Genomic DNA, 19,397 nt, shown 5'->3' on the forward strand with positions numbered 1-19,397 from the left:
GAGATTCCCACCGATTTATCGCTCGTGTGCGATGCTATTAACCAAATAGTCGTCAACAGGACTATTTGATATGTCAGACCAGGGGTATACAATGGCGTAAAATGTCACGAACAAATGACATTGCAATAAATAGTTTATCACGGAAATGGAACGCAGCATTAAGCTTTGACGCATATGTCGACCTGCAGATTTGTCGGATCGCCAAAGCTGGCAGCGAGAGCAATAAAATTATTAGGAACTCGAACTCAAGAGACCCCTTGCCGATTTAATACCAGGGAGACGAAAAACCAAGAAAAAGTGGCCACACTGTACTGCGATTGAAGATCTGAACTCTACAGTCGCAAAGACGCTAAATTTAATTACTATTCAGTAGAAACGACAATTTCGAGTCGTATTTCTTTCCTTTAATATGCATACTCCTACGCTTTAAAAGACTAATGAAGATTCTTGGCAAAAACACAGGTTAATCCACGAAGTGCGTCTATAAGGCTTTGTTATTTCTCATAAAATGTGCTACTTCTTGTATGTGCTCGGTGAAAGTGTGGTTTAAGAAAGCATGGTGATACACTCGACAGCAGCGAATGCTAAGAGCTCTTAGTAGGAAAACTTATTAGGGTAATGGATAATTTGCAGTATTTCGATTTTTGTGTAATTTTTAGTTTTATGAAATTCAGCTTTCTCAAATACAAACAACTCTAGACAGTCCACACTAACAATCTTGATGACTGGTTTCCACAACGAAATTGCCCTGAATGTAGATCTGGTGTCGAAGAGTTCCATGTCCAGCACACATTTTATGTCTGTGAGAACTTACGTTGCACGTCCGCAGAAAGTTGCGATCATTTTTTTACCCGTGGTTTGAATGCTATAGACTGCCAAATCTAAGATGTTTATTGAACGCTTAGCATCTAATAGTTATCATCGCTCCGCCCTCTTTCTGCATTTCACGGTTTCTGAAGTTTTTACTAATTGACGAAAATGACATTCGTGTTACTCGCCAAACTTTTCATCTCATCTTGATTGTAACCAACAGTACGGGGTGCTGCAGGGATCGGTTTATTGTTGGGAACAGCGTCACGTCGTAATTTGTTTTTTGCATGGGAAAGGAATCGCCACACAATTAATAAAAGTGACCACTCATCAGATAGTTTCTCGATAACTTCAGTCACATTCTGCTGGTGAACAAATTAAAAATCGTGTGTGCCATAAATAAGATTTGCAATTCAGTCTTACCTCGCTATATATTTTAATAATTCTTATTTCATTTTTATTTTCAATACTATCTGTACACTGTGCAAGAAACCTGGTACACCTGCCTAATATCGTGAAGCGCCCCCGCGAGCATGCAGAAGTGCTGCAACACGACGTATGGACTCGACTAATGTCTGAAGTACTGCTGGAGGGAACTGACATCATGAATCCTGCAGGGCTGCCCATAAATCCTTAAGAGTACGGGGGGGGGGGGGGGGGGTGGTCTCTTCTGAACAGCACGTTCACGTCTGGGAAGTTTTGTGGACAGCGGAAGTGCTTAAACTCAGAGGAGTGTTCCTGGAGGCACTCTGTAGCAATTCTGGACGTGTGGGGTGTCGCATTGTCTTGCTGGAATTGCCCAAGTCCGTCGGAATACACATGAATGGGTGTAGGTGATCAGCTGGGATGTTTACGTACGTGGCACCTGTCAGATTTGTATCTAGACGTATCAGGGGTCCCATATCACTCTATCTGCACACTCTCCACCCTATTACAGAGCGTCACTAGCTTGAACAGTCCCCTGCTCACATGCAGGGTCCATGGATTCATGAGGTCGCCTTTTCCCGGTACACGTCCATCCGCTTGAATACAATTTAAAACGAGACTCGCCTGACCAGACATGTTTCCCGTCATCAATAGTCCAATGTCGCTGTTGACGGGCCTAAGCGAGGCGTAAAGCATTTCGACGTGCAGTCATCAACGGTACACGAGTGGGCCTTGGGCTCCGAAAGCTCATATCGATAATGTTTCGTTGAATGGTTCGCACGCTGAAATTTGTTGATGGCCCAGAATTCAAATCTGCAGCAATTTGCAGAAGGGTTGCACTTCTGACACGTTGAGCGATTCACTTCAGCCATCGTTGGTCGCGTTCTTGCAGGATATTTTTCCGCCAACATCAATGTCGGAGATCTGATGTTTTATCGGATTCCTGATATTCACGGTACACGCGTGAAACGGTGGCACGGAAAAATCCCCACTTCATAGCTACGTCGAAGATGCTGTGTCCCATCGCTCGTGCTCCGACTATAATACCACGTTCAAACTCACTCAAATCTTGATAACCTTCCATTGTAGCAGCAGTAACCGATCTAACGACTGCGCCAGACACTTGCTGTCTTATATAGACGTTGTCGACCGCAGCGCCGCATTCTGCCTGTTTACGTAACTCTGGACTCGTATTCGGGAGGACGACGGTTCAATCCCGCGTCCGGCCATCCTGATTTAGGTTTTCCATGATTTCCCTAAATCGCTCCAGGCAAATGCCCGGGTGGTTCTTTTCAAAGGGCACGGCCGACTTCCTTCCCCATCCTTCCCTAATCCGATGAGACCGATGACCTCGCTATTTGGTCATAGGTTGTGTTCCAAAAATGAACAGCTTATACACAGAACTGATGACACTCTCTGTAGGACCTGACCATCATTTTGCACAACAATTCTCAAGCACGTACAGTACAAGCTGCTACTGATTGGCTTGACTGATTGGGCTGCTAAGTGCTATACCACCTACTGCACTCCCCTGACTTAAGCCCTCGTAAGTTCAACTCGATTTCTAAACTGAAGGAAACACTTCACGGCATTCGCTTCAGAACTGATACAAATTCGTCGGGTAACAGACCGCGCCGCTCGAACTGTCAACACAAAAGGCAATGCTAAGAGTATCCTACGACTTCCACATCGCTGGTAACGGGTTATACACAATACTGGTGACTACATTGAAGGTCAGTGAAACTCTGAAACATGTATCTACATTGTACGAGCTGTAAATAAGTAGTTGCCACTATTAAAGTTCTAACCCTAATATTTACTATCTTCCCTCAAACACACTAATAAATATACTCACAGTTATCTTAAATTGAAATTCATGCTAAGCTGGATTCATTAGTCAATGTAGTTTCTTTGTCAATTTTTTTGTTAATTACGAAACCAAAATAAGAGCATATACGTGAACTAAAACGATTAGAACATGTAAATTTAAAGGCGCTGCTATTTTAATGCACATGACACATTCTTCTACTGCAGATAATGGCCTTTCTATTAAGTTTATTGCAAGTGACGTTCATATCGTTAATTTCTAATCGTGCAGGTAATGTAGTGTGCTCTTTTTTAAACAGCAAATCAGTTGAAAATAATGGAAAAGACAGACAACAGTCGTTTACTCGAAAAATAAATACAGCAGACGTGGACAAAACCTACCAAGTTTTGTTGACACTGTGTTGATTGCTATTTGGTTGCGGCAACATCACATTAGTCGCTTTAATATGTACTCCCACCAAAGGCACGATTATTGCTTTATCAGCCTGGTGAGGAAAGCTGCAACGGACGCCTCGTTAAGTGCCGACTGCCAGGCATGTCAGAAGCTCCTGGAAGCGTCCAGTCGTGTCGCAAGAAGTGGCAGCTGGCTGTGGGGTGAGCGACCGCCTGAGTGGACGGGGGCTTATCGGACACGCGATGGCGCACAGCGGACAGCGGGCAACATTCCCAAGAGGTTCCGCTGTCGAGGCGCGGAGGCTGCTTCCGGAAACACACTTGTCACACTACGCTTGGCTCGATCATTGCCCTTCTCTCCGGACTGCCACCTCTGAAACGAGGCGTGTCATCACAAGCCATTAAGGGTGGCGTCCAGTAAGTGATGAAATACATTGTTTTCTCGGTCAGTTTAGGTTGAAAAAATCGGGAATCTATTGTTTCGAAGTTCTTCGATATCAGAATCTAAGGAAAATAACGTTAAAATTTCAGCCATTTGCTGCGCTGAACCGTATTAGAAATCGCGGCTCGGTTTTGGTACGAAAAAATGGAAAAATCTTTTTGGGTTTTTTAAGGAACCGACCACGAATTAATGGTGCCTCCATAAACCCCTGAAGGTCAATCGCCGACCACATCAACCGGAAAAAAGAACCAACCGATTTGCTCATTTCTCTAGGCAGGAGGAGATGTGTAACATTCATACTTTGGCCCTGTACTCTAGTATAGCGACCCTAAGCCGATCATTCTGTTTCGTATACAAATGGTCACTAGCCTACCCTTCTACCGTCAGCTGAACCCTAGGTATGAGCCCCAGAAGAATACGTTTTTTATACGCGGCGTTGTTTTGTAACATATTGGGTACCGATTATATGGTGCAGTCGTGAAACACATTGTTGTAGAGGGTCTAGATTATAGAAACAGAACAGACCTTATATTAACTAATTCCACATAGAAAGATTGTGGTGTCACCGCCAGACACCACACTTGCTAGGTGGTAGCCTTTAAATCGGCCGCGGTCCGTTAGTATACGTCGGACCCGCGTGTCGCCACTATCAGTGATTGCAGACCGAGCGCCGCCACACGGCAGGTCTAGAGAGACTTCCTAGCACTCGCCCCAGTTGTACAGCCGACTTTGCTAGCGATGGTTCACTGACAAATTACGCTCTCATTTGCCGAGACGATAGTTAGCATAGCCTTCAGCTACGTCATTTGCTACGACCTAGAAAGGCGCCATTACCAGTTACTATTGATGCTGTAAAACCTGTACTGACAAGAGCGATGTTCACCAATTATGGATTAAAGTTAAGTATTCCAGCAGCTACGTACTTTATTTGCTAGTCTCAATTACTTTACCTGTTCCAGACCTCACGCCAGCCTGCGTGAGCTTAAACGCGTGCCCTTCGGCCTCCCGTTCTAGTGGATTGGCTGTCTTGCCAGTCCACAAAAATGATTATTTGTGGCTTCATAACTGTTTACAGTTATAGGGATTTTGAGGTGATATGATGGATACTGTGCCTGTGTACACACGAATTTGCAAGTAAGGAAGGGGGGGGAGCCCCAGTAACTGGTAATGGCGCCTTTATAGGTCGTAGCAAATGGAGCCCTCGCCTCTTCCTGTAATCTGTATACAGCTTTATAATACATTCCACAATTGTCTCATATTTTTGGCAATCATTGTCTGCCCTTCACTAAACTGCAGATTTAGCATTTCCGACGGCAAAGAGATGAACTGCAGCCTTAACAATCGCTGTTTATCGTGGATTATCATAGTTGTCACTCTATTCACTGGAAATTATTCCGATTCCTTGGTATGGCTATGTTTCTGACGCTGAGTTGCAGTCAAGATGGGTACAAACCTTTACAGAACCGCACCAAAATAATATGTCCAATCTTTTTCCGTCCTTCCTTTTTCAGGCCTTAGTGAACAACAGAAAGGAGCCCATCTAACACCCTGGCGCATGGATTCCGTCGCTTATTTCCAGTACACATATATGGCAGTAGCATACGTGCCAGTCGTCCTTCCCCAATTCTCATGAGTACGTCTCCTCCCCTTCAAAAACGAAATCACAATTATAATTTACTATTCATCAGTGGGAAAAGAAAACCTATAACGGCTTGCTGATTGTGCATTCCGTTTTAAACGACAGAGCTGTTTTTGTACACTCAGAAGAACACAGCCATGCTATATTGTAGGTTTGTGCATCTGTACTTTATCCAAAATACATCAGTTGAAAAAAGAAAACAATATTTTTCGCTCTAGAAGAGAGAGAAATGTATGTGGAATTTCATGGTCGAAAAAATATGCTCTTCTGGCCGGGGACCTGTTATGACCTGACGCACTACAATCGTCCAGTATAACAGTGGGTTCTTTGACTGATGTGGGAGACGGTGGAGAGGACCTACAACACATGAAATATTAGTCCAGTTTATTACAAGAATGTTAAAAAGTTTTTCTCAACTTTATGCTGTATAATCCATTGCCACAGGAATGTGCCAAATACTTACAACTGTCTTTGAATAGTAAAGCATCACTTGATGCACACTTTACCAAACTCTTGTCTTGATGCACAAAGCAAACAAATTTCTGAATGATAGTTCAATCTAAGATATGAGTAAAACGTGTTTCCTAACTAGACGACAATGTCTGCTTGGTCGGCAGTCACGAACTGGGCCGAGCACTGATCTGATAAGCTTTATATTGGCAACAGTGTAGTGGCGCTGCGTAGCTGCGAGAGAGGGCATGGTTTCACAGCGCCTCCAACTCGATGTTGTGGAATGCAGCAAGACATTGTTAATTTCTGTATTGTCGCTACGATGTGGCGACTTGATAACGGCACTGAGTTCTTTGGACGATACCAGAGGACCTTCTCAAATTTCAGGACTGAAACAGCCGACATGCAGTCAAAAAAATGGTTCAAATGGCTCTGAGCACTATGGGACTCAACTGCTGAGGTCATTAGTCCCCTAGAACTTAGAACTAGTTAAACCTAACTAACCTAAGGACATCACAAACATCCATGCCCGAGGCAGGATTCGAACCTGCGACCGTAGCGGTCTTGCGGTTCCAGACTGCAGCGCCTTTAACCGCACGGCCACTTCGGCCGGCGACATGCAGTCAGAGAGCAAAGAATTATGCAGTCCAGTTTGCATGCTGCACAATGATTTGACAAACTGGAGAGACGAGGATTACCTTGGTGCAGTTCTAGGCAACCAAAACTTGGTTCTGCTGGCCAATTTGAGGAGGATTTCGGGAAGTTTTCCACATTCAACTAGTCTTATGTTGGCCATGGGCTAAATTTGACTTAATCAAGACATAAAAATGCAGCTTTCAAAACACGTTTTGTTGAACTTCTGCTACTCCAATCGACAGTAAAAAGTATAAATCATAAAAGTAATTCAATAATTCAGATGTCATTTGTTATAGATACCCTGTTTTGCAGATCTGAGGGGTATTAATGTGACATTATTGTTAACATCTAGCAACACTTATTCTCTAATTAAGACGTTTTTTCCTATTTCAGATTGGTAGATTTAAGTTTCAACCTAAGGTTATGTGAGTATGAATAAGTTATTTCTGAGAATACTTTCCAGCCTTATGTCGTAACTCGTTGGGGTCTCTGTGTAAGGTGGCTATAATTTCTCACCTTACAAGCACTCATCTACATACTTTGCCGTGGTTTACAACCGGAATTGGGTATCATTTCATAGGTTGTACATCGTAAATTTGAATATTTAAATAAGACTGACATTGTCACGTACACCTTGTAAATAGTTGTTAACGCTTATTGCATGAATGATGATGGATTGTCTTTATTATCAAAATGAATGATTGCCTATATTAACAGAGGCTGGAATGCCAGTGGAAATGAAAAGGCAGGGGTAACTGAGAGCCTGGGTGAAAAAGCCGCATAGGTGTGTTGGTCCTGCTAAAAAGAGGAAGTAGCCCAAGACAGGGTCAGGGCCCTAGCGCTGAAGCACAATAGAGTGGCGGCTAGCCGGTTTTGTAGCTAAGCCGGAAGGGTAACCGGAAACTGAAAACCTTGGACGCAGCAGGGAGGAACAAGGAAGCGTTACTTCGGAAATCACGCAGGCTTGGTTATTTCTGAGGATTTTTACTCTGAAAAGCGTGCCATTGTATGAATTCCTAATTAACAGGGATGAGTATTTCCTCACAAACTTACCGCGCTGGACGACAAAAGACTAAAATATGGTTGGTCGGCATTCGGAAGAATTTGTAGAGAGGGAGAATATTTCGTGGTTTCGAGAATATGATTCGCCTTCTGCAGTTACGAGGGAGGAGAGCTGAGCTTTGCTGGGAAGCGAGCGGTGGAGTGAATGGGTCTTCCATTTTGAGCACCCGTGTTTGACGGTCGCTTAGTATCAGCTTTTGTTGGTACAGACGGACTTGCTGTCTTTGCACTCAGCAGATTTTTTAGTTAGAACGGTTAGGCACTGTACTGTTGCGAACTTATACGATTCTGGACCTCGCTTCCGGGTACGGAGTCGTCGTTGAGTATGCAGCGTTCAGTGATTGAGAGCACTTATTTTGCCTATACTCACGTTGGGACGTTTTCTGAAATCTGTACTTGTGGATGGGAGTTCGCATTTCTCGTCTGTAGAACACAGAGAGGGGAAGACAGTATTAGATTATACTAGTCAGAGGACCGTCTTCTGCCGTCGTAGTGTTTGAATGAGTTGTTTTTATATTTGTGTCTGGAATTATTCTGTCGTTGCAGACGTGTACGAGGACCATCACTCCAACGCACCGGACGCAGTACATACGGTGATATTGCTAATTGCTTCGGTTTATTAGGGCTATAAAGCTAAACAGTTGTGATCACGCAACTTTTATTTCCACTGAGGTTACACACCACTGTAGATCATCTTTAAAAGTAGTGTCTTCTGGTGTTTGGTACGTAGATGATGTCAGTCATCTCACGTTATTGATATTAGATCGCGTAGCCATAAAAAGGTGCAGATTTGGGCAATTCATCACTAATATTAGGTAGAAAAGTCATTTGTGTCTTTTTATGTCAATTGGACATTAATATATAGACATTTGTAATATATAAAGGTGTTTAAATCTACAATAAATGTATCATCATTTTGTAGTTACTAGTTCCCTTAATCATTCGTCTCTGTGTATGTTGTAATTTATATGTTAAATAGCCAGAAGGAGGAGATAATATCACCATTAAAAGATCCTAAGATCTGCTTCAGGGGCTAGTCAGACAGGGCTAAATCTTCATTTTCGCGTTGAGTATTTTCCGTTGCATACATTCACTTTACACCCGCCTGGAGTAGCATCTTGGATCTGAATGTAACTGTATGTTTATGGAATTTGAGATCTTTGAATTGAATGGTGGCGTCCATATTCACATTAATAACATAAAAGTTTCTACTTGTATATACTACTGAAATATGCTTAGTGATTAGGTTCCAAAGTAATCTACCATAAAAGTACTAAACTGTTAACTGTCAGTCTTTTTAGTCACAAAAAATTTTGTGTACCTCTTGCGAAATTTAGTTCTTGGAGAACTACACGCTTTCAAACTCATCGAATCAGTTATATCCAAAATGACAAGTTTTGAATATTGTTTCCTCTTGTAAAACTTTCTGTGGCCACTCATGCTTGTGGATAATGTGGTATGATCGAAAGCGGTAGAATAATGAAGTATTCATCTTGGAAGCTGCCGGTAGTTTCAGCAGACATTCCATAAATGTTTAACAGCTATGGAGCATCACCTATAGACAGTAATCATACAACCAGTTGATGAACTTTTATATTTAGTACAGATTAATACTACGATCGGATGGTCACTAGAAGAAATAAGCAGAACAGTCAAAATGTTCTACAGTAAACTAAATAGAATTTTCTTCTGACATGTCTAAAATGAAAAATTACAATCGTTGTGTGCTACTAGTTTATAGTTTTAGATTATTTCGTAACAGCCGAAGACTGTGTACCAGACAGGGTCTCGTACCCAAACATACGCATTCCAGGGTGAGGGCTCCACTAACTGCTTTAACCGAGCAACATTCAGGAAGCTTTAACTTGCTGCAGGCTCCTCCTCACTTTTTGCGAACTTACAATTAATACAGCCCCTCCTTCCCTTCCTGCCCCCTTTATCTCCGACGCTATGGAAATAAATGGTGTATATCCACAGCCTCTGTCACCTTATTAGAACGTGAAGAAGCACAGGCCTGCATGACAAGAACTTTGGCCTATTTTTGGCAAGTAATCGAGCCACCATTAATAGACACTCAAATGCACAACTGCTATGTTAGAATAGATCTTTGTTGGTGCCGTCTCGTGCTGAGTTATAGGTTCATTGCTTCAATTTGTAACAGTTCACTGCGCACTGTACGAAAAAACTGATATTAAAATTAACTTTAACTTTGCTTCAAAATAGCTAATGAAGCTTCTTACAGTTGCTGGTATAAATTCTAGCGAATGGCTACGATGTCCTTACTTAACTTCCGGTACCTTTTTCACCTATGTGGTCTGTTACATCTGCTTTACTGCAGACAATATAAACTGGGTATTCATGCCTATAAGGCTGATTCATGCTGTTCTAAATAAAGAAGAGTGAGTTATATGCATTTTGACACTATATTAAAACATAATTTTTCGTAATTTTGACATAACTGACTACTGACCGACTTATGACAAAATACACACTGATTCTGACGCTGTTTCACATACAAACTGCCGTGGGCTCACATGGACAGTTACATTTTTATGATATTATCAACATGAATAACAAAACAGATGCAGAATTAACATTAGCAATTCTGAAAGCGTCCATATACATAGTTTTGCTTTTGAAAGTATATTACACGCTTCATGTAATAAAATACCAGAAAAAATACTTTTTAGTGCAAAAATTAACGAAACATGCTTCAGAAACCGCCAAAATAATTTTAATTCATATTTCAATTACGATTTCACTTTTAATACTAACGTTTCGACAGATACTTGTTTAGATGATCAACATTTTGCAACAGTTATTTTCGAAATATAAACTTTGAAATGGTATTGGAGGAAACCAATATTATGCCAGTTATCCTAAATGTTCTATGAAAGAATTTTTATGTGAAATGATAATAATTTCATATATAGCAGTATGACATTTTAAGACAAATGACATCTGCAGACACATGTCCTAGTAATATTAAAAACGGAATAGTTAACAGAATTTATGAAACTTTTTTCTATTCGCCAGCTATGAATCAGGATGTATATCAGTCCTGGCATCAATCACGAGTCAACCACTCGGCCAAGTGACACATCGGAAAAGAAAATATTGAGTACAGCCTTCCCACCGTACATCCCCAGATGGACAGAATCGGCCGTGTATTGCACAAACACCGCGTTAAGGCTATTTACAAACCGACAAAGAAGATCAAAGATTGTCTCAGATCGGCAAAGGAGAAAAGGGACCCACTTGCATTATCGGGAATATATGGCATGCCATGCACATGCGGAAAAGTTATGTTGGAATGACTGGGCGATCAATCGACAGCAGCATCACAGAACATAACCGACATTTCAGGTTGGGGCAAGTGGAGAAATTGGCAGAGCCAAAACACGCGCTGTGTGACGCCGACCATGTTGTAAAATTTGTGGACATGAAGTTCTTGCTTAGAGACGAGCTATCACACCCGCTTGATCAGAGAAGCATTAGAAATACACAACCAGGAGAACAGCTTCTACAAAGAAAGAAGAATGCCTCAATGTAAATGGATCCTGGACTCCCGTGGAGCAGCGAACAACCGTCGCAGGTAGGAAATGGAGAACCGCACCGCAAATCACTGCGGAAAAACCCTTGGACGTTGGTTCACCAGGTACATATAGTCTGCGGCCACAACCTCGGCTCCAGTCTACCACCAGCAATGGAGGGACAAGTTTTAACAATGCCAGCCACTTGCGGTGGCTAAACGTCAGAAAAATCATGAGACAAACTTCGGCTGAAGAACCCGAGACAAAAGCCAACAAGGAGTTTGACTCCAATACAGTGTTTCTTAGTCTACCACATTACACACACCCTAGAATCTCTTGCACAGAAATTATGTTTGAGGTTCTGCCAGAGCATACATAGAGCAGAACTAGGAACTAGACGTGTTATGTGAATAGGCAATTTGTTACGAAGTTTAAAAAAAGAGTTGAAGTTCATATTATTCAGGACACTAGACAAAACTATATTTTAAAAACTGTTCACTTTATACAGAACATCATAAATGAGACCATATAAAAGTGCAAAACTACAAAACGGCAATAAAAGGAGATGGTAATAATCTTTTCTCATAAGATAACATTATTATATTAATTTTGTTAAATAAATCAAAATTATTAGAACACAATGAACTCATTAAATATGCTGTTGTCACAGAATGTACTGCTAAAGTCTTCAATAATAGAAAATATCATTTTGTGAATTCCTTTATTTTGTTGTTATATTTCGTTTGACTAAGTTTCTCTTTTCTTCCTTTTCGTCCATATTCTTAGTTTCTCTAGCCATCTCCCAAACTCTTATGTTCAAAGTTTGGTTCCATATCGCACCACAGTCAACAGTCAATATTTTCTGTGAGAAACGAAAGATAATATGAGTGAAACAGTATGAACAGAAAGTCAAACAGCTAATGCTCAATTGTTAATAGGATTAAGTACAAAATTTCAATATTCAGAAAGAAATTTATCAATTATCACTACACATTTTGTTTATCATCATGGATTGTTATTGAGTATATAGATGTTACCTATTCTAAATTCCTGTGTACATAACATATACAGGACTTGTGTAGCAGTCAGTAGTTACATAAACTCCTGGATACCAATAACAGCAATTGTGAACCAATGTTTGAAATAGCTGCACATACAGCTACACAGAAAATGACAAAAATTCATTTAACTAATTATAACACGAGCAAATTCATGTGGATGTCAGCAGTATTCTCAAGAACACACAACTGAAGGAAATTCAATCATTAACACATAAGCTAGTAAGTGAACACACTATTTTTAATATCGAAAAGCAAAACGTTACTATGTACAAACTGAAATGAGAACTCGCCAATATTGTCTGAAATGGACAGTGATAATAGTTCTCCTCTCATCAACTTGCTTTTAATGAGGATTTATTACAGTAACAGATTTCAGCTTCCTCTTCCCATTCTTGTGTTAATTGTAGGTGTAATGGCACGTTTCTACAAAGTTCAGGGTGGTTTTTAATTCAGATGTTCTTTAGATGTATTCCACAAGCAGATTAGTTAACTAAGTAATTATTTATTCTTCATTCTACTTACTTTTCTTGAAAACAGGATGATATAGTACTTCAAACATAAATGCTGCTTCACCACACACTCTAATAGGGTTGAATGAAAAGTAATACGTCCAACTTTGTTAATTGGGTTTGGATGGGAATATTTTAATAAATCAAACGCAGAAATAATCCTTAGAATGTGATCTTTAATTACCAATATTCACTTTTCCACATAATCGTCAACCAATTGGATACATTCCTGCCAATGATGAACAAGTTTTCTGAAGCTGTCACGGAAGAAGCCGACACTCTGTTTCCGCAATCACAGTTTCACAGTTCTCTCGGCGTCTTCATCAGGAACATAATGATGTCCCCGCACATCGTCCTTCATTATCGAGGACAGATGGAAGTCAGATGGTGCTAAATCCGGACTGTATGGAGGAAGCCATACGGTGGTGAGATTCAATCTCTGTAGCTGTGCTGTGGTGGCATGTGAAGTGTGTGGTTTGGCATTGTCATGCTGCAGGAAAACATTTCCCTTTTCTTTTCGGACCCTTGTTAGCCATCGTTTCAGAGTTCGCAGCGTTGTGATGTAATGCTCTGAATTTATTGATGTTCCACGATCAAGGAAATCAACATGAATATCACCATCTGCATCCCAGAATACTGTGCCCATGATTTTTCCAGCTGAGGGCTGCTTCTTGACTTTATTTTTCTGGGGCGAGTTTTTATGTCGATATTGCATAGACTGACGTTTCGTTCCGGGTTTAATGGTGTACCCAAGTTTCGCCTTCTGTCACAGTTCAATGGAGAAAGGCGTTACCTTCATTCTCGTAACGCGAGAGGAGTTCGTGGCAAATTTCAAGTCCGTGCGCTTTCATTTCAGGAGTCAGCATCCAGGGTATCCACCGTGCACAGATCTTCTGATAGTCAAACGAAGCACCCACATGTGACCCACATGTTCTTGTGAAATGTCGATTGTGCTTGCAATTTCTCTCTGAGTGATACAACGATCGTCCTGAATCAATCTGTCAACATTTTGCTTGTGAAACTCGGTGGTTGCTGTCACAGAACGTCCAACTCTTTGTTTGTCACGCAGGTCAGATGTTCCCTCCTCAACATCTTTAAACTTATTCTCCCAACGACGCACAAAACTCACATCAACACAATCACCATAAACTGCTTTCATTCTCTGATGAATCTTCTTTGCGGTGACACCTTCTGCTGTCAAGAATTCAATGACTGCACGTTGCTTAAATCCCATTGACCGACCGTCTGCGCAGGGTTCCATACTTTACACTGTAACAACGCAACAGTTCAGTGCTAAGGCTTCCCGCCAACTGGAGCTGTAGAGAAGAGGGTACGGAACAAGCCAGTATCTGCCGCATACCAATGCTGCCAACTGTTGAAGAGTTACGAACGTGGAGGCATTACTTTTCAGTCAGCCCTCTCGTTTCTTCCACACTTAAAAAGTCTCTTATGATGTATTTAATATACTTTACTACATTTCATTATAAATTTCTTCTCCACCTTATCATAATACAACACTATTTCTCACAAATAATCCATAGTATGCCAACATCATCATCATCGTATTTATACTCATCATCATCAACAACAGCTACTTCACTATGTTCACCCTCAGTCTCATCAGTATTAACAATAGGCCCTCATCATCACTTTGTTTCACAAAATTGCAAACAGTTCATACACACACATCAAAAATAGTTTACCATCACCCCAGTTCCCGGAACTATGAAGATAAACGTTGGCTATGGATATTGTATCACAGATACAGTCCCTCTGACTGTTCAGAGATGTCACTGAACCAGCCCAAAGAGGTGAACAAACATGCATGAGCAGCGCCTATTAGATGCCAGCACAGTAGCTCAGCGTGATCGGTCAGAGGGCCGATTGTCCTCTGTAATAAAAAAACTGAGTAAAGGAATCAACGATCAACTTGAACGAACGACATGTGACGTCCGCACAGACCAAACGCAACGAACTATACTGAAAAAAATGAAAAAAAAAATTTGTCGGTCGGGGTCGGACAGCCGATCAGATCCAGTCATTCCACCAGGAAGGAGGTACACGGCTAGTGTTGTCTGTAGTTCAGAGCTACCTAGACGGTCATTACCAGCGTTCGATAGTGTCCGCAGTGTTACTTTGTGCCAGGAAGGGCTCTCAACAAGGGAAGTGTCCAGGAAGTGCCCGGAGTGAAGCAAAGAGATGTTGTTCGGTCAAGGAGGAGATACAGAGAGACAGAAACTGTCAATGACATGCCTCGGCCAGGCGGCCCAATGGCTAATACTGCAGTGGATGACCACTACCTACCGATTATGGCTCGGAGGAAACCTGACAGCAACGCCACCATGCTGAATAATGCTTTTTGTGCAGCCACAAGACGTCGTGGTACGACTCAAACTGTGCGCAATAGGCTGCATGATGCGTAACTTCACTCCCGACGTCCATTGCGAGGTTCAACTTTGCAACGACGACATCATGCAGCGCGGTACAGATGGGCCCAACAACATGCCGAATGGACCGCTCAGCATTATCATTATGTTCTCTTCACCGATGAGTGTCGCATATGTCTTCAACCAGACAATCGTCGGAGACGTGTTTGGAAGCAACCCGGTCAGGCTGAACGCCTTAGACACTGTCCAGCGAGTGCAGCAAGGTAGAGGTTCCCTGATGTTTTGCGGTGGCATTATGTGGGGCCGCCGACGCCGCTGGTGGTCATGGAAGCCACCGTAAAGGCTGTACAATACGTGAATGCCATCCTCCGACCGATAGTGCAACCATATCGGCAGCATACTGGCGAGGCATTCGTCTTCATGGACGAGAATTCACGCTCCTATCGTGCTCATCTTGTGAATTCTTCCTTCAGGATAACGACATCGCTCGACTACAGTGGCCAGTATGTTCTCCAGGAATGAACCCTATCGAACGTGCCTGGGATAGATTGAATGGGGCTATTTATGGACGACGTGACCCACCAACCACTCTGCGGGATCTACACCGAATCGCCGTTGAGGAGTGGGACAATCTGGACCAACAATGCCTTGATGAACTTGTGGATAGTATGCCACGACGAATACAGGTATGCATCAAAGCAAGAGGACGTGCTACTGGACGTTAGAGGTCCCGGTTTGTACAGCAATCTGGACCACTACCTCTGAAGGTCTCACTGTACGGTGGCAAAAAATGCAATGTGTGATTTTGACGAGCAATAAAAAGGGCGGAAATGATGTTTATGTTGATCTTCATCCAATTTTCTGTACAGGTTCCGAAACTCTCGGAACCGAGGTGATGCAAAACTTTTTTTGATGTGTGTATTTTGTCATAATTACCTCTCACTTAATTGCTATAACATGAAAATAGTACTAATGCTCATTACATCAACCCATCACAGAAGACACAACATTTTTTTTCTTTTCGTTATCTAATCAGCTCTCAACGTTATACACTCTTATACTGCCTACACTTACTTTACACAAAATTGCTCCATACATACATACACGTTAATTTTGGCAGAGACAAAGTGAAATAATAGATTTATGACGCTTCTCGTAAGTAAAGAGCACTCCATAGGCAGTAACAAATATTCTTTGCCAAAAATACAACAAATATACAGATTTTAAAGTGAAATATGTGACAGCAGAAACATTTCATTACGATATCCCTGATTATACTTACATTTTCTGTGAAAATAACATGTTCGTTACTCATAAAAAATATATCCTCAATGAATATCAAAGTGAAAGTGCCATCATTCTGATTACCACACATGTTTCCTTGCCAAAGGTTTTTATGCAAACTAATATTACAAACTGCACAGCTATCCTAAGCAGTTGGCCTAAAAAGTTATCCTAAACAACTAGTTAGCTGAAAAGTCAGAGTAATAGGACATAATATAATCATAAGTAAGAAAATATAAATAATTTTTACAAGCAACACGAGCTTTGCGAACTTCAGGTTAATAACGCTTACAGGCAACCTTAACTTCTCTTCAACAGTGATATTAATCTTGTTTTATCAGTGTATCGCTTGCATACATTATATAGTTGTAGTTATCCTCATGTTAGCATGCAGTATCATAACCTGTAACACTAACCATTGTAATAAAAATAATCGCCGTAGATCACTTTAACTTGTATCATAATCTTTGTACACATCACTTCTCAATATGAACAGTAGCTTAATCATTACACTACACCTTCAAGTCATCATTAAATTACAAAAGTGTCCCTTGCTCCAGCTATCACCTGTTACGAGCAGGTCAAATGGCTCAAATGGCTCTGAGCACTATGGGACTCAACTTCTGAAGTCATTAGTCCCCTAGAACTTAGAACTAGTTAAACCTAACTAACTTAAGGACATCACACAAATCCATGCCCGAGGCAGGATTCGAACCTGCGACCGTAGCGGCCGCGCTGTTACAGAGTGCAGCGACTAGAACCGCACGGCCACTTCGGCCGGCACGAGCAGGTCCTTTAACATAAGTAATCCTCTCAATGACATAATGCAGAACAGTCTGTACCATAAAATTCTACATATCTTTCAGCACTAAGTCACACTTACAGAAAAGGTAACCACAGCTCAACGTCAGCAAGACAACATTGCACCGAGTAGACAATAGTGTCTAAATATGAATTACACATTAAGTTAACAGCATTGGATCAAATAATAAACTTTTCAAGTGAAAATATAAATAACTCTATAGGTAGACAACATATATAAATAAGCACCACATGTCAAATCCTTTGATTCTCTTCCGTTCTTGTTTACCCACAATCCCTTTTCAATACCAAACGTACATTCTCAGAAATTTCTTCCTCAAATCAAGGCCTATGTTTGGTACTAGCAGACTTTTATTGTTCAGGAACGCCCTTTTTGCCAATGCTGGTCTGCTTGTTATGTCCTCCTTGCCCCATCCATCGTGCGTTATTTTACTGCCTCAGTAGCAGAATTCCTTCACTTCCGTCCATTTCGTGATTCATTATTCTGGGAATGAGTTTCTTGCTGTTCTCTTTGCTTTCGTCTTTCTTCGGTTTACTGCCATTCAATAATCTGTACTCATTAGTCTATTCCATTCAACAAATCCTGTAATTCTTTTTCACTTTCACTGAAGATAGTAATGTCGTCAGGGTATCTTATGATTGATATCCTTTCACTTTGAATTTTAAGCCACTCTTGAACCTTTCTTTTATTTCCGTCACAGCTACTTCGATTCTTACACACTTTTTAATTCGAGAACTTCCTTCTTGGTCTTCCAGTCTTATTGTTCCCTCTTGGTTCTTTTACCTACTGTATATTACTCGTCTTTGTCTATAGCTTACCACTTTTCTCCTAAAATTTTGAACATCTAGTACCATTTGACCCTGCCGAACACTTTTTAGAGATCGACAAATCCTACGAATGTGTCTTTATTTTTCTTCACTCTTGCTTCCATTATCAATCACGACATCAGAACTGCCTCTCTGACGCCTTACCTTTCCTCAAGCCAAACTGATCATCATCTGATACATACTCAATTTTGTTTTCCATTCTTCTGTATGTTATCCTTCTCAGCACCTATGATACATGAGCCCTTGAGCTGACTTTTGGTAAGTCTTGCACTTGTACGCTCTGCTATCTTCAGAATGTGTGGATGATGTTATTCCGAAAGTCTGGATATATCACGAGTGTCAGATTCTTTGCAGCAATATGAATATAGGTCTTGTTGCCACTTCCCCACATGATTTTATTAATTCCGATGTAATGTTACCTAACCTTGCTGCCTTATTTGATCTTAAATCGTCCGAAGATTCTGATTTTAATTCAGAAACCCCTATCTCTTCCCTGAGGAAACCTGTTTCCTCTTCCATCACGTCATCAGACATGTCCTCCCCCTCACAGAGTCCTTCAATGTACTCTTTCCGACCATCCGCACTCTTCTCTGCATTTAACAATGGAATTTCGATTGCATTCTTAATATTCCCAACTTTGCTTACAATTTCACTGAAGATCGTTTTGAGTCTTCTATACACTAAGTCAATCCTTCCAACAATAATTTCTTTTTCAATTTCTTCACATTTTTCGTGCAACCAATTCACCTTAACTTCCTTGAACTTTCAATTTGTTTCATTCCTAAGTGAGTTTTATTTCTGTAGTCCTGAATTTCCCTGAACATTTTTGTCCTGCCTTCATTCGGCGATCATACAGATTCCGTTATATGCATGAACCGTAAATGTTCATAGCACGTTTTCGATGTCTTCGAAAATGCCATTTTCGAAATGTTATAGTATTTTGAAAATGGATTTCGGCCCTAAACTAGTCATCGAATGAAACAATATTAAAGCTTTGTAACTTCTAATGGTTTTTCGTTCTACTATGAGCTATTTCAGTCGATGCCTTGTCTTGTATGTAGCACCTAGACCTTGAGCAACATTTGGTCTGTGTCTGTTTTCTGTGGCTTACATCTTTGGACCTTGGTCTTCAAATATATGTCAGTCAGTGTTTGCCGTTAAACATACGCACATACGATCAAGTGATACCTTATTCCGCATCATACATAAGCTTAAGACTAATTATGATTGTAATTAACACCTAATGTATCCAATCTGCCACTTTCTCGTTTCCTGTATTCTTTGTGAG

The sequence above is a fragment of the Schistocerca serialis genome, chromosome 2, assembly GCF_023864345.2.
Source record: "Schistocerca serialis cubense isolate TAMUIC-IGC-003099 chromosome 2, iqSchSeri2.2, whole genome shotgun sequence".
NCBI lineage: Eukaryota > Metazoa > Arthropoda > Insecta > Orthoptera > Acrididae > Schistocerca > Schistocerca serialis.